The following is a 12,968-nucleotide window of genomic DNA, read 5'->3' on the forward strand; positions in this document are numbered from 1 at the left end:
AGGAACTGGACGACTGCAGCAACCACAACACCTCTGTATGTCTCTGTGGCGCAATCGGTCAGCACGTTTGGCTGTTAACCGAAAGGATGGTGGTTCGAATCCACCCAGGTACGGCCCACTTTTCCCCCCGCCCCTTGTTATTGTTTCTACTTCTGGCGGTCAGCTTGCCAGACTGCGGCTACAGTAACCTTAAGCTGCTTGCTGCGGACGGCCATCTTGCAAAAATGTATTGATCGTTTAGAAACTTCCTTTCCATTGCCTAGGCCAACATAAACCAAGGCACTGCTGGGAGTCGAACCCAGGGTTTCCTGTTTACAAGACAGGCGCTTTGACCAACTAAGCCACGGTGCCAGGACTCTCCCATTCCCCAGTGCCTACACTCAGGCGTAAGGCACAAAACAAAACAAAACAAAACAAAACAACACAAAACAAAACAAAACAAAACAAAACAAAACAAAACAAAATCTGGATGCAGGCTGCAACAAAGGAAGCACACAGAGGTGAAAACATAAGGTTGACGGGAGCAACAAGCTCCCTGTTGCGACTGTCCAGGGGCGGCAATGGGAATTGGATGTTGGCCGTAGCGCGTGTCCTTTGGGTTCTGGTTCTTCTTTACAAACCGGCGTCTGTCCAGTTGGCTTTCCGGTTCATTACGTCCTCTGATGGCTTTACGATAAGCCTATCTTGCTAAAACTGATGGTCGACAAAGCGGAAGCACAAGCTTCGCAAGGAGCACAGAAAGCCCGCCTAAGGCACCGCTGGGATTTGAACCCAGGACCTCCTGTTTACTAGACAGGCACTTTAACCAACTGAGCCACGGCGCCAAATCTGCTGCTGCTGCTGATAGTAGCATACCCCACCGGGTACCACTCATCTCCACTACAAATAGGAAAAAGAGGCTACAATTTGCACAAGCTCACCAAAATTGGACAGTTGAAGACTGAAAAAATGTTGCCTGGTCTGATGAGTCTCGATTTCTGTTGAGACATTCAGATGGTAGAGTCAGAATTTGGCGTAAACAGAATGAGAACATGGATCCATCATGCCTTGTTACCACTGTGCAGGCTGGTGGTGGTGGTGTAATGGTGTGGGGGATGTTTTCTTGGCACACTTTATGCCCCTTATTGCCAATTGGGCATCGTTTAAATGCCACGGCCTACCTGAGCATTGTTTCTGACCATGTCCATCCCTTTATGACCACCATGTACCCATCCTCTGATGGCTACTTCCAGCAGGATAATGCACCATGTCACAAAGGTCGAATCATTTCAAATTGGTTTCTTGAACATGACAATGAGTTCACTGTACTAAACTGGCCCCCACAGTTACCAGATCTCAGCCCAATAGAGCATCTTTGGGATGTGGTGGAACGGGAGCTTTGTGCCCTGGATGTGCATCCCACAAATCTCCATCAATTGCAAGATGCTATCCTATCAATATGGGCCAACATTTCTAAAGAATGCTTTCAGCACCTTGTTGAATCAATGCCACGTAGAATTAAGGCAGTTCTGAAGGCAAAAGTGGGTCAAACACCAAGTGAGTACCAAGTGAAATCTATTAAAGTATTGAAGTATCCCAATGTTATAAGTTACACTTCATGTATACATGTGTTTGGAAGTTTATCCAAATATATTCTACCAGTATATTTAGAATGCAACATTTTTGCAGTCTAATATATTCACAGTATACAATACATGCAATATGAGATTGTTGTGTATTTAGCAGTATACTAAATGTATATTATAAGGAGACATATATGTATGCATTTTTATATATTTAGTATAAAATACATGTGTAGATGTTACAGTATATTTGCATATCATTATATATATTAAAAACAAGTTTACATATAATTCTGAATATACTTAAGTTATATTAAACAATATTTGTATTGTATAATATAGTGTATTTGACCATATTTATGTATCAAGTGACATACTAAAACTGCAATTGATATTTAAAAGTATATTTTCACCATATATTATAAAATGGTATGCACATTTATAAAACATATTAATACATTAAAATACATTTCATATTTCAGAATAATATATATTTTTAAATATTTTCTTTTTGTAAGGGTATCTTCCATAAATGCAGTTTTACCAAACAAAGGAAAACCAGGAAAGGTTGGTGGAGGAGATTACGCAGTTTTGGCAGCCCATTCTGAAACCCACTGCAGAATATATTCTGGCAGGAGGTCTGATTAAAATACTGGAAAATCTTCAATCAAAGTCAAGAAATGTGTCAAAAGGCTTCCAGTTTCCTTTCCTGCCATGAGAAGTATGCTGATTTCAGAACCTCTATGAAGTAGATTCCTTATTTTTCAAAAAATAAGTAATGGTTATTTTTTTCACTGTTTCCTCAATATATTAATAATAAACTGTTTTATTTTTTTCTGCAAAATAAGTAAAGTTTACTTATTTATTTCTGGAGAAATAAGTAATAGTTACTCATTCCTTATTTCTGTTTCCCTGTTTTTTCACAAAATAAGTAATGGTTATTTCAAAAATCCCTGTTTACAAATGTAAGGACTTATAGGACAACAGCATTACATACAGATAGATAACATACATTAGTTATTATGCTTACAAGTGTCCATTATAAACAATCTATTAACAAATTATTGATTATGTTATTGTTATATGATTATTACAAATTATACATATATTAGACATTTTTATTTAAACATTTTTGCTATACTATGTAGTTTGCATGTTCTCCCCGTGTCCACGTGGGTTTCCTCCCACCGTCCAAAGACATGTGGGTTAGGTTAATTGGCTTCTCTAAATTGCCCTGTATGTGGGTGTGTCTGCGTGTGTGTGTGTGTGTGTGTGTGTGTTGCCCAGCGATGGACTGGGGTCCCGTCCTGGGTGTATTCCTGCCTTGTGCCCTTTGCCTGCCGGGATCAGTGCTCGGCGACCTTCGCCAGGATAACTGGTTTCAAAAATGGATGGATAATAGCAGTAATTAACTGGCATGGCAGTTAATGATAATAGATTGATATCGGTGTGCGAATGTCATGTTATTATACCCTTTATTAAATATGTTATTAAATACCTTAAAACATATTATAGCAAAAAAGTTTAAAAATGTCTAATATATTAATAAATTGTAAAATTAATCATATAATAATAACATAACATGTTAATAGATTGTTTATAATGGACACTTAAAATAAAGCATTACCATTATTCTTAATACATGGATACAAGATAATCAACAACATGGGAGGGCTTGAGAATCTGCTATGGCTTTGTGCAAGGAAATTTGGCACTGAATAAATGTTGGCTACGGCAAACATGCGCTGCTGTACAGGCTGACAGAGACACTGTGATGCATTTCTTCAATGAGTGATGCTTACTTAATCTTTATTTCCATTTCCCAGTTTAAGGACACTTATCTCTACAGCATTACTTCAGTAGTTCACGCAGCCCCCTATAGAAGTCAGCGGAAGATGTAGTGATTGAAGTAATGGAGGTATCTTGGCCTGTACACACTTGGCAGAGGGAACGACAGCCTGGCCATGGAACACCTACCCCCAGCTCCATCTTGAGATTAGCGATTGTTCTCTTGATTGTTGACATTGACACAGATACGCCTACCTCCTGGAGGGTATTCTTGATCTGGCCAACTGTTGTGAAGGGGTTTTCCTCACCAGGGAAAATATTCTGTCATCCACCACAGTTGTTTTCCGTGGTGTTCCTGGCCTTTTGGTGTTCCTGCGCTCACCAGTACGTTCTTATTAGTGGATTTGGCCACACCTAATGTTTTTGCTCTCTGATTGGTTTGTTTTGATATCTAAGGCAAAACACCCCAAGAACAAGCAGGATCTAAAGACAGCTGTAGTGCAGGCCTGGCATAGCATCACCAGGGAAGAAACCCAGCATCTGGTGATGTCTATGGGTTCCAGACTTCAGGCAGTCATTGACTGCAAAGGATTTGCAACTGATAGGGAGACATTTTACTCCCTCAATAAACAGGCGGACAAGGAATACTCAGGACCCGATTTAACTGAAATAATACCAAAATAGTTTATTCAGCTACAACTAAGTGCTCTGGAGATGGTCAGTCAGCAAGACACATCTAAGGTTTTTCTAAAGAACATGCTATCATATACAAGATGACTCCCTTTGGTTGCTGGGCAACTGGATGACGTCAATGATGTACCCCAAACTTGATCACAGACTTCACCTTTGTCTTCTGTTTTCTCTATAGCCTTGGATGAAAATGTTTTTCTAAAAATCAGCTACACAGAACTACTGCACCTGTCCTCTGCGGAGCAATACACAAAGCTTAAATTCATACATGGGTTACACAATCTTACTGCAACAATGGTGCAAATATATTTGGCATTCGGACAGGCCACTGTCCCGCATCACAACCAAGTATTGAAACTCACAATTTAATTAATGATTATGTTAGTTTGTCCAAATACTTTTGAGCCCCTAAAATTAAAGTCACAGAGGGGTTTATATGTGTAGCAGAGAGGAGCAGAGGACGGTGAAGGAGAGTGCTGGTACAATGGGAGTTCGAGGATGATAGAACAAGTGCACATGGTGCCGAGGAATGTTAAGTGGCTGATTGCTGGGGAATGTGAGGGTTTAGAATTCCGGTGATGCTGACCTCTGCAGGGGAGCTTGTGAATTGCGGGATGTGTGGGATACAACAGTGACAATACCACTTGTTATTGTGTGTTTGAGTTTACTTGCATGGATTGTCTATTCATGTCAATATTAAAATTCCAAAGCATAACATTTATTCACAACATGCTTTAGTGTTAAATGTTTGATATGGCAGCGCATATAAAGGTGTATACAGCTCTGGAAAAAATTAAGAGACCAGTGCACAATTATCAGTTTCTCTGGTTTTACTATTTATAGGTATATGTTTTGGTAAAATGAACATTTTTGTTTTATTCTATAAACTGCTGAAAACATTTTTCCCAAATTCCAAATAAAAATATTGTCATTTAGAGCATTTATTTGCAGAAATTTACAACTGGACAAAATTACAAAAAAGATGCAGTGTTGTCAGACCTCAAATAATGCAAAGAAAATAAGTTCATATTAATTTTTAAAAAACATAATACTAATGTTTTAACTTACAAAGAGTTCAGAAATTAATATTTGGTGATTTTCAATCACAGCATTCATGCGTCTTGGCATGCTCTCCACCAGTCTTTCACATCGCTGTTGGGTGACTTTATGCCACTCCTGGCGCACAAATTCAAGCAACTCGGCTTTGATTGATGCGTCCTTCACAAAGACAAATCTGCATCTCTTCCTGCTTGTCTGCTATCTCTGCCTGGATGCACTCACACCACCTCAAGCTCAACCTCTCCAAATCTTTTTTACATTCCGTTAATTCCTTTAGAAATCAGGATAAATTGGGTAAAACCAGAAAAGCATCTAATTAATTCTCATTCAGGAGTCAACATAAAAAACAGAAAAGAAACAGAAAACCATCCTGAGGTTCTGTGACACCGAAGAAGGTTTCCTACTGTTCACAGAGAAAGGGGAGCAATTGCTTGCCCCAGTGGAGGACCTTCTATGGCAGATGGGATTGAAGACTGTGGAGGAGATCGAACAGCTTCTCCCTGTAGTAGCAGACATAACTATCCAAAGTAAAAAAAAAATGCAATCAATCTATTGCAATTAGCAATGAGGAGTAGCATTTAGTGCTATTGTTTGGCTCCAAACCAGAAGCCTATTGGATGATGTGTTATTTTAAATAAGTATGTATAATATAAAAATAGTAACAGACTGATTTGTTTTTTTGTATACACATATTTTACTGTTTTAGTTTTTAATTTACTTTTTTTTAATTAAGTTAATTACATGCAATTAAATGTGTGTGTATATATATGTTTCCAATTTTGTTTACTTTTTAACAAAATTAAAGTGTTCCGAAGCCCAACACTGCACCAGTCTATCACAAGGCAACTCTAATTATCTCTAATTAAGGACACAAGTCTAACACAGGGTATCTCTAATTCTAATGTTTGTTATATTTCTTTTAGATAATTTTCAAGATAAGAAAATGTACAAACAAATGATATATGCCAATATTCAGTAAATAATTATCCATTAAGTTTAATCTGAGGATTTTTACAGCTTTTCTTCTACCCCCAAAATTCCAACTCCTGTTACAACTTTGGTAGAAACATAGTATACATACCAGCCAATTAATTCCCTATATTATCCTTATCTAATAGCCTTAGCTTATTTTCCTTAAACACCTTTTTCAAATCATTTAACGTTTCGATTATTTTCAAAAACTACTACTAGTAGCTTACTACTGTTAACAATAACTTACATGTACTTATAGTAACTTACATACTGTAGCATTGGAGGGGCATTTTATTGGTTATTATGAATTATTATTTATTATTTTGTTTTGTAAGGATAAGGGTGTCTGCCAAGAGATAAATAATAATAATAATTTAATTATTGAAACAGCGATACACAGCAGACCGACACTGTACACACTGCCGGTTTTTCTGCCGCTCACGCTTGGCTGCCTGAAGAGCTGGAGTCTCTGGCCTGCGCCCCCTCCTCCCCTGTCTGCTGGCCAGGAGCCGTAAGTGTCCATCCTCATTTCTGATGCCAATGTAGTATTTTCAGTGGGGGAAAACAAGTAGCCCACAAATCGCTTGCTTACTTGCTGCTAGATTTATTGAAGAAAAAAACTACGCGCCTCTTGCCCAGAAGAAGTTCACACAGTTCCAGGTGTTGCTCCGCACACGTGGTCACCAACTCTAAAACCCCTGCACACACCCTAATAAACCCCAGCTACCTTACCTAAATTAGCATAACACATTTTTAAATAAATTAAACTGAGCACTTTATCTCCGTTGTTACACATACATAGTATTAATAATTATACTGTTCTTACCATATGTAAATCCTGCAATAAATCATTCCCCAGCATGAAGTAATTTTCACAAAACGAAATCCAAATATAAATTTTTGCTAGTCTTTAGATGTGCCCAGCAAATGTAGTCTGTAACTCTAAGTTAAAACTTTAATAACACTCATGTATTACAATCAAACTTGAAAAATAGGGCATCCAAAACAGGAATGTCACAAAATGTTGTATCACTATATTAAAATAATATCATATGAAAGCTGTTGGGACTGAGGGACGGAAGCTCAGTTCGTTAGCTTTGCCCCTCATATTAGGAATTGGGGGTGCACAAAATGTACTAATTTATGTTTAATCTTAATTGTAAACTACTGTAAATAAATGAATAAACATATCAAGATGGCTTCCTTTGATCTACTGGCAGAGGTCTGGTCTCATAGTTCTCAAAGCAACTGTTGATCAATAATGATGAGGTGACCTCTCCAGCCACAGATTAGCCACAGAAATCTTGAAGGAGATGCTGGGAGTGACTTCTGCAGTGTCAGAACAGCCTTGCTAAAATTTGCTTGCTTGACAATTAATACAATTGGCTCTGTTGACATGTTTTTCAATCATTAATATAAAACATTATACAGTTTATACAAAACATTAATACCGGCTCTTCAAAAAGTTTTACATTTATATTTATAAATGTTATTTTGTATACTGGTAAGTTAGCCTTGATTGGTCTTTGTTCACATATTTTTCTTTTTAAGCTGTCAAAAGCAAAATATTCCATACCTCTGTTTTGGATAGCGTACAGTTGCTAATAATAATACAAACCATACATTTCATTACAATAACACACACACATATATATTAAGGCTGTCAGTCCATTCAAATATTTGATCGGTTAATCAATGGGCAATTGCTGATTAATCGGGCACTTATTAAAATAAAAACAACGCTGTAACATGAATGGTAAAATATATATATATATAGGAATATATATTTAAAAAACACCAAATCATTATAATAAGCAAACTAAATTATAATTGCTACAGCAAATGGGTGCTCACAAATTATACTGTAAACTACACTGCTCTTGTAAGAAAAGCATTGCATGCAAATGAAACAGAAAACCTTTCCTTGTCTTCAATATTTCCTTACAAATCGAGTTTGAATCCAAAGTTTAGTTTCCCATTAGCGGCTTGTGACCCTGTAGTTTGTGTGCTGATACTGTACACGTGATGTGATCTTTTGCATGATTTGCCTTTATAATTTAACTCTAGAAGTGCACGGCTGGTCAGTTTGACTGATTTAATTTGAATTACTATGTGTTCCTGAATACACTATGGATACCAATTCCTGACTTTTCCTAAATATATGTATTAAATATGCCTACAGCATTTTAGCTTTTTTTATTAAGTTTTTTATTTGATCATTATTATACTATAGTTTTGGCTCTTGTAGGTAGTTTGAAATGTCGGTGCTTCTAGTGTGTACTGTATACTAGCCAGTCATTATAATAGACATTTTTAATTTGTTTAAATCTGCTTGATAAATGATCTTTTAAGACCTATACTGTGATGATTATATATATATATATATATATATATATATATATATATATATACTGTGTCATTTATGTTGTTGTAACTTACCATTACATATAGTGTGCCTTCCAGATGTATGCATACCCCTGATTCAATGTAACAAAAATAGTTTTAGCAAAGAAAAGAGAACAATGTTTTTTGTTTGTTTTTGTTTTGTTTAAATACATGCACACATGAAACAATGTAGGACTATCAGTGTTAGATATCGCAAAAATATTAAAGTACAAGTTTTGAACAAATATGCAAATATGTTTTTGCGAAGTACAGTACTGAAACTAGTATTGCTTTCATTAATTTCTGCAACAAATACTGAGTGTACACTTGCATAGATGTGAGTGAAGCCATCTTCTTTTTGCCAATGTACAGCATGGCAGAAGCTGCCATAACTAAATATTCCTATACATATTTACACTCTTGATCTTGCTTTTCTCTTTCAAAACTCAAAACTTCACCATGTAGTCTCGCTCCCAAACACCCTTTATATAGCATGCAATTGCATCACGATTTAATCTGTATTCACCTGATTAAATCATGCAATTTCATGCATTCGGATTTCATGAAATCCAACGAAATTGAACACATTCGGATTCCATGGAAATTTCATAGTGTATCGCAAAGCTCTTTACAAGAAAATATAGTTAATTAAATATTAAAACTACAATTAAGATAGACAATAAAACAATACAATTATACTATAGTACTTACTACAGTAGTACAACAAATACTGTAGGACACTGTTGTATACCACACTAAACTTTTATACTATGGTATACTGAATAATGTGTGACATACGATAGTACAATGTTATACTACAGTATACTCTTGTTACGTGATATACTATAGTATCTTGTAATGTACTATAGTGCCTCCTACGGTACTTAGACAAATATTGAACTACCCTGTTGTATACTATAGTTTACTGTAGTACCTTGTGATGTACTATAGTACTTAATATATTACATGTACACTGAAACATACTGCTTACTGTACTTCCACAATGTTTCTCATGGAACTTTAGCATTCTAGTTATAAATAATATCATCATTATTATTATGCTTTTACTTTGTATTGCCTACAGGTCTTACACATACTAGTACAGACTGTTACCGAGGGTCTGGTGGAGAGAAAATGGCCACCTATTCCTTAAGAAAATCATATTAATAAATATATCTTCACTTCAGACATTTGTGACATTGCTATATTTAAAACAATTTATACAAATAACAGAATTAAGATAAAATTGTGGTGCAGTTCCCCTTAAAGTTTAAGAAAAACTTATTTTAGCAAATACATTGTTTATTCATTACTTGAATCGCTTCACATTACATAAATAAATGAATAAATGTAGTAGTGTTGACATAAATAAATGTCCATTTGAACTTGTATTTATGTATTAATGTATTGATTATTTTCACTGTAATTAAAATTTAAAACAAATTCACAGTGAAAATAATAAATAAATGTTGAAATAAATAAATACATGTTCTAATAAATACATGGAGATTTATTTATTATTGTATTTAATTCAAAATCTGTTTATTTATCCATCTATTTATTTCCACATTAATTAATGTATTTATTATTTTCTCCATGTATTTATTTTTAATTTTGTCATGGATAGTATGGAGGATAATTTGTGCCAAAATGTAAAAAAAAAAAAAAAAAATGTATAAATAAATAAATATGTAGATAGTAAAGACGTTAATTCCGTTCGGAACTTAAAATGGTGTCCAGACTGTTCCTATTGCACAGACCTCCTGATGTGCCTTGTCCTAATGGATAATTTCTGTAATGGATAATTTAATCGCTGGATCTATAGAGTTGAACATAAGACAACATACGGACATACGGACATACTCGGTCAGGCGCAATAGTAAAAACTAATTGGAGCTATTTGCTCCTTAGTGATATACTTTGCTTTTCCAGCTGTAAATATATATAACACATACATCAGAAATCAACGTGATAACTATATGAAACACCAGGTATGCAACTAAATAAGCTTGAGAAGGTAAATGGAAAAATGGAGAGCAGCAGCAATCTAAAGCTACTTAAATTGTTAGATTGTGTTTTAAAGTACACAAAATGAAACTTAGAGAATAAAGTGTTTACTACTATATTATGATATTAGAAGTATTGATGGTACTACTAATGTAATTAAATTGATACATTTCAATCAAATAAGTGTAGATGGTTTATTGAGATTGAAATGGCTTGTTCCTTAAAATATTAGACCACAAGAGGGGGAACTTGACCTTGAATACTCTACTTACCAAAACCTTTAAGCAACAATTGTTGTCAACATGTGTCTTCATCTGATTCATATTTTTATGAGTCTGAAGCCATACATTTCTCGACTCCAAGCACCTGGAAGACTCAAAAGTTGGGGGCCAAGCAACGAAGTTGCTGGAACCCTATTGTTAGGATTATTATTTTTCAGCAGTATCTTTTCAAAAGCCTATAGAAACCAATGCTTGATGAAAACTCATGAAACTTCATACAGTGATAGATGGCTATGTAGTACTATGCCATATTCAATATGGAGGCCATATGTCACATGGTCTGGTGGCCATAGTGGCTTAAGTGACACATTTTGGAAAATATACAAAAATCTTCTTCTCCGAAACCGCAGACGGGACAGATGTGAAACTTGGTGTGTGATGTTATGTTATGGCCTAAATTCAGATTTGTTCAAAACAAGTCAATAAGTCATATGGTTTGGCAGCCATATTGGATTGGCCAAGAATCTTCAAAGATCTTAATCTCCGAAATGGTTGGTCTGATTGATATGAAATTTTGTACACATGACCTTGGCTAGCTCCTCTATCAGATTTGTTCAAGGCAAGTTGATTGAGAAAACAAAATGGCCGCCATGAGCCAATCAAATTTCAGAGATGGTCAAGTTGCAAATAAATGCATATGGTGCAGTATGGAACTATGTTAGAATGTATTGGACTGATTGTTACTTGACAGAATTGATCCCATAAGCAATGTGGTGGTCACTGGTCATTATTATTATTATTATTATTATACTTATTTTTTCTTCTCTTCCACCAGAATATGTTCAAATGCCTATAACTTTTGAACCGCAGTCAAAAAAGTCACCATGGATGTAGGGGTCTATGGCATGGTCACTAGATCGCAAAATGGCGGCATAATGTCACATGGTTTGGTAGCCAACTTGATTGTAGTCCAGGCAAAAAATTACAGTTTTCAAACATAGTTTTCTCAGGAACGGGAAAGATATTGTACATATTGCGCTTATGAGTAGTAATGATGGCACTTTATGTCAAAGTGTCAGGTGGCCCCACCCCTACCCAGAAGCCCCATGGGCTGGGAAGCCCCGCCTTACCCAGAAGCCCCACGGGCCAAGAAGCCCCTCCTTACCCTGTACCCTTTGATCCTCTCCAGTCAGCCAACTTGTTAGGTTACAGGTTTTACCTTTTGACCCTCTCCTGTCAGCCATCTTGTTTGGATGACCGTAATCTTGTTAGGATGACAGCCATCTTGTTTGGATGACCTCCATCTTGTTAGGATGACAGGCATTTTGGAAAGGGCACAGGTCATCTTGACAAGTGTTTACTGCCATCTCACCCTGATGGTGTATGTGTGTGTGTGTGTGTAATGTTTAAGAGTTTAAACTTATTATTATTTGTGTTATGTTTTATGATTAGGTTTGTTATGATAAGTTGTTAGCAAAATAAAATACATTAAAATAAAAAGAGAACAACAACATAAAGTTTTAATAAAAAAGTATTTTAAACTGTGTTTAGTGATGTGCGTGTGATGATTTTAGGTTATATATTTTATGATTATTTTTGGGGTGGTACAGTGTTGGAAAAATAAAAGAGAAAGAAAAGGTATAGACATTCAAAATATGAGACTCAGTAAAATATATTTCAATGTCAATATTTTATTGTGACAGCTCTAAAAATGACAACAAGGCATCAAGTCAGATGTAGACAGTGAGATTAGATACTGACTCGGGTGACCAATGATCCCGCTTCCCCAACACCTACAGCAGCCAGGAAGAAACAACTGAACTGTACTGCACTAGCTACTCCCTCTACTTGTTTATTGGCCAGGGCAGTGACACTATTCTGTCTAGCACAGTGTAGAAATTGGGTTTGGTCATGATAGGGATAGTATTTCCAAAAGAACTCTGCAGAACTTTTTGGACAGATGTAAAAGCAGATTCACCAGGATGTGTCTCTTTATACAGCATTCTCTTGAGCACATTGGGGAGGGACGCCACTGTTTTTTCAACATCAGCAACTAGCGATTTCACATCAGAATTACCAGTATCATACAAATCACCAAACTTGTGAGCTATTAGAGTGAGGATGACATCTTCAAACATAGATTCCTCAAACATACGTAAACGTAATTCCAGGGGCCCCGGGGGTTTCTTTCTCTGAAAAAATATAGGAATTAATATAATGTCTTATTGCACAGAAAAGCAGAGCAGGCACAAACAGTATTTTATTTATGTTTGTAAAACACTTG

The 12,968-nt window shown here is 36.0% G+C and overlaps 2 non-coding genes across 2 annotated transcripts; both read right to left on the reverse strand.

Moving 5' to 3' along the window:
• Nucleotides 1-277: 277 nt before the first annotated feature.
• Nucleotides 278-351, reverse strand: trnat-ugu (transfer RNA threonine (anticodon UGU)). The gene has a single exon. It is a non-coding gene; the product is annotated as a tRNA-Thr (tRNA).
• Nucleotides 352-750: 399 nt separating this feature from the next.
• On the reverse strand, nt 751-824 carry trnat-agu (transfer RNA threonine (anticodon AGU)). Its single transcript has one exon. It is a non-coding gene; the product is annotated as a tRNA-Thr (tRNA).
• Nucleotides 825-12,968: the final 12,144 nt, after the last annotated feature.

Source organism: Amia ocellicauda, chromosome 2 (assembly GCF_036373705.1).
Source record: "Amia ocellicauda isolate fAmiCal2 chromosome 2, fAmiCal2.hap1, whole genome shotgun sequence".
NCBI classification, from domain to species: domain Eukaryota; kingdom Metazoa; phylum Chordata; class Actinopteri; order Amiiformes; family Amiidae; genus Amia; species Amia ocellicauda.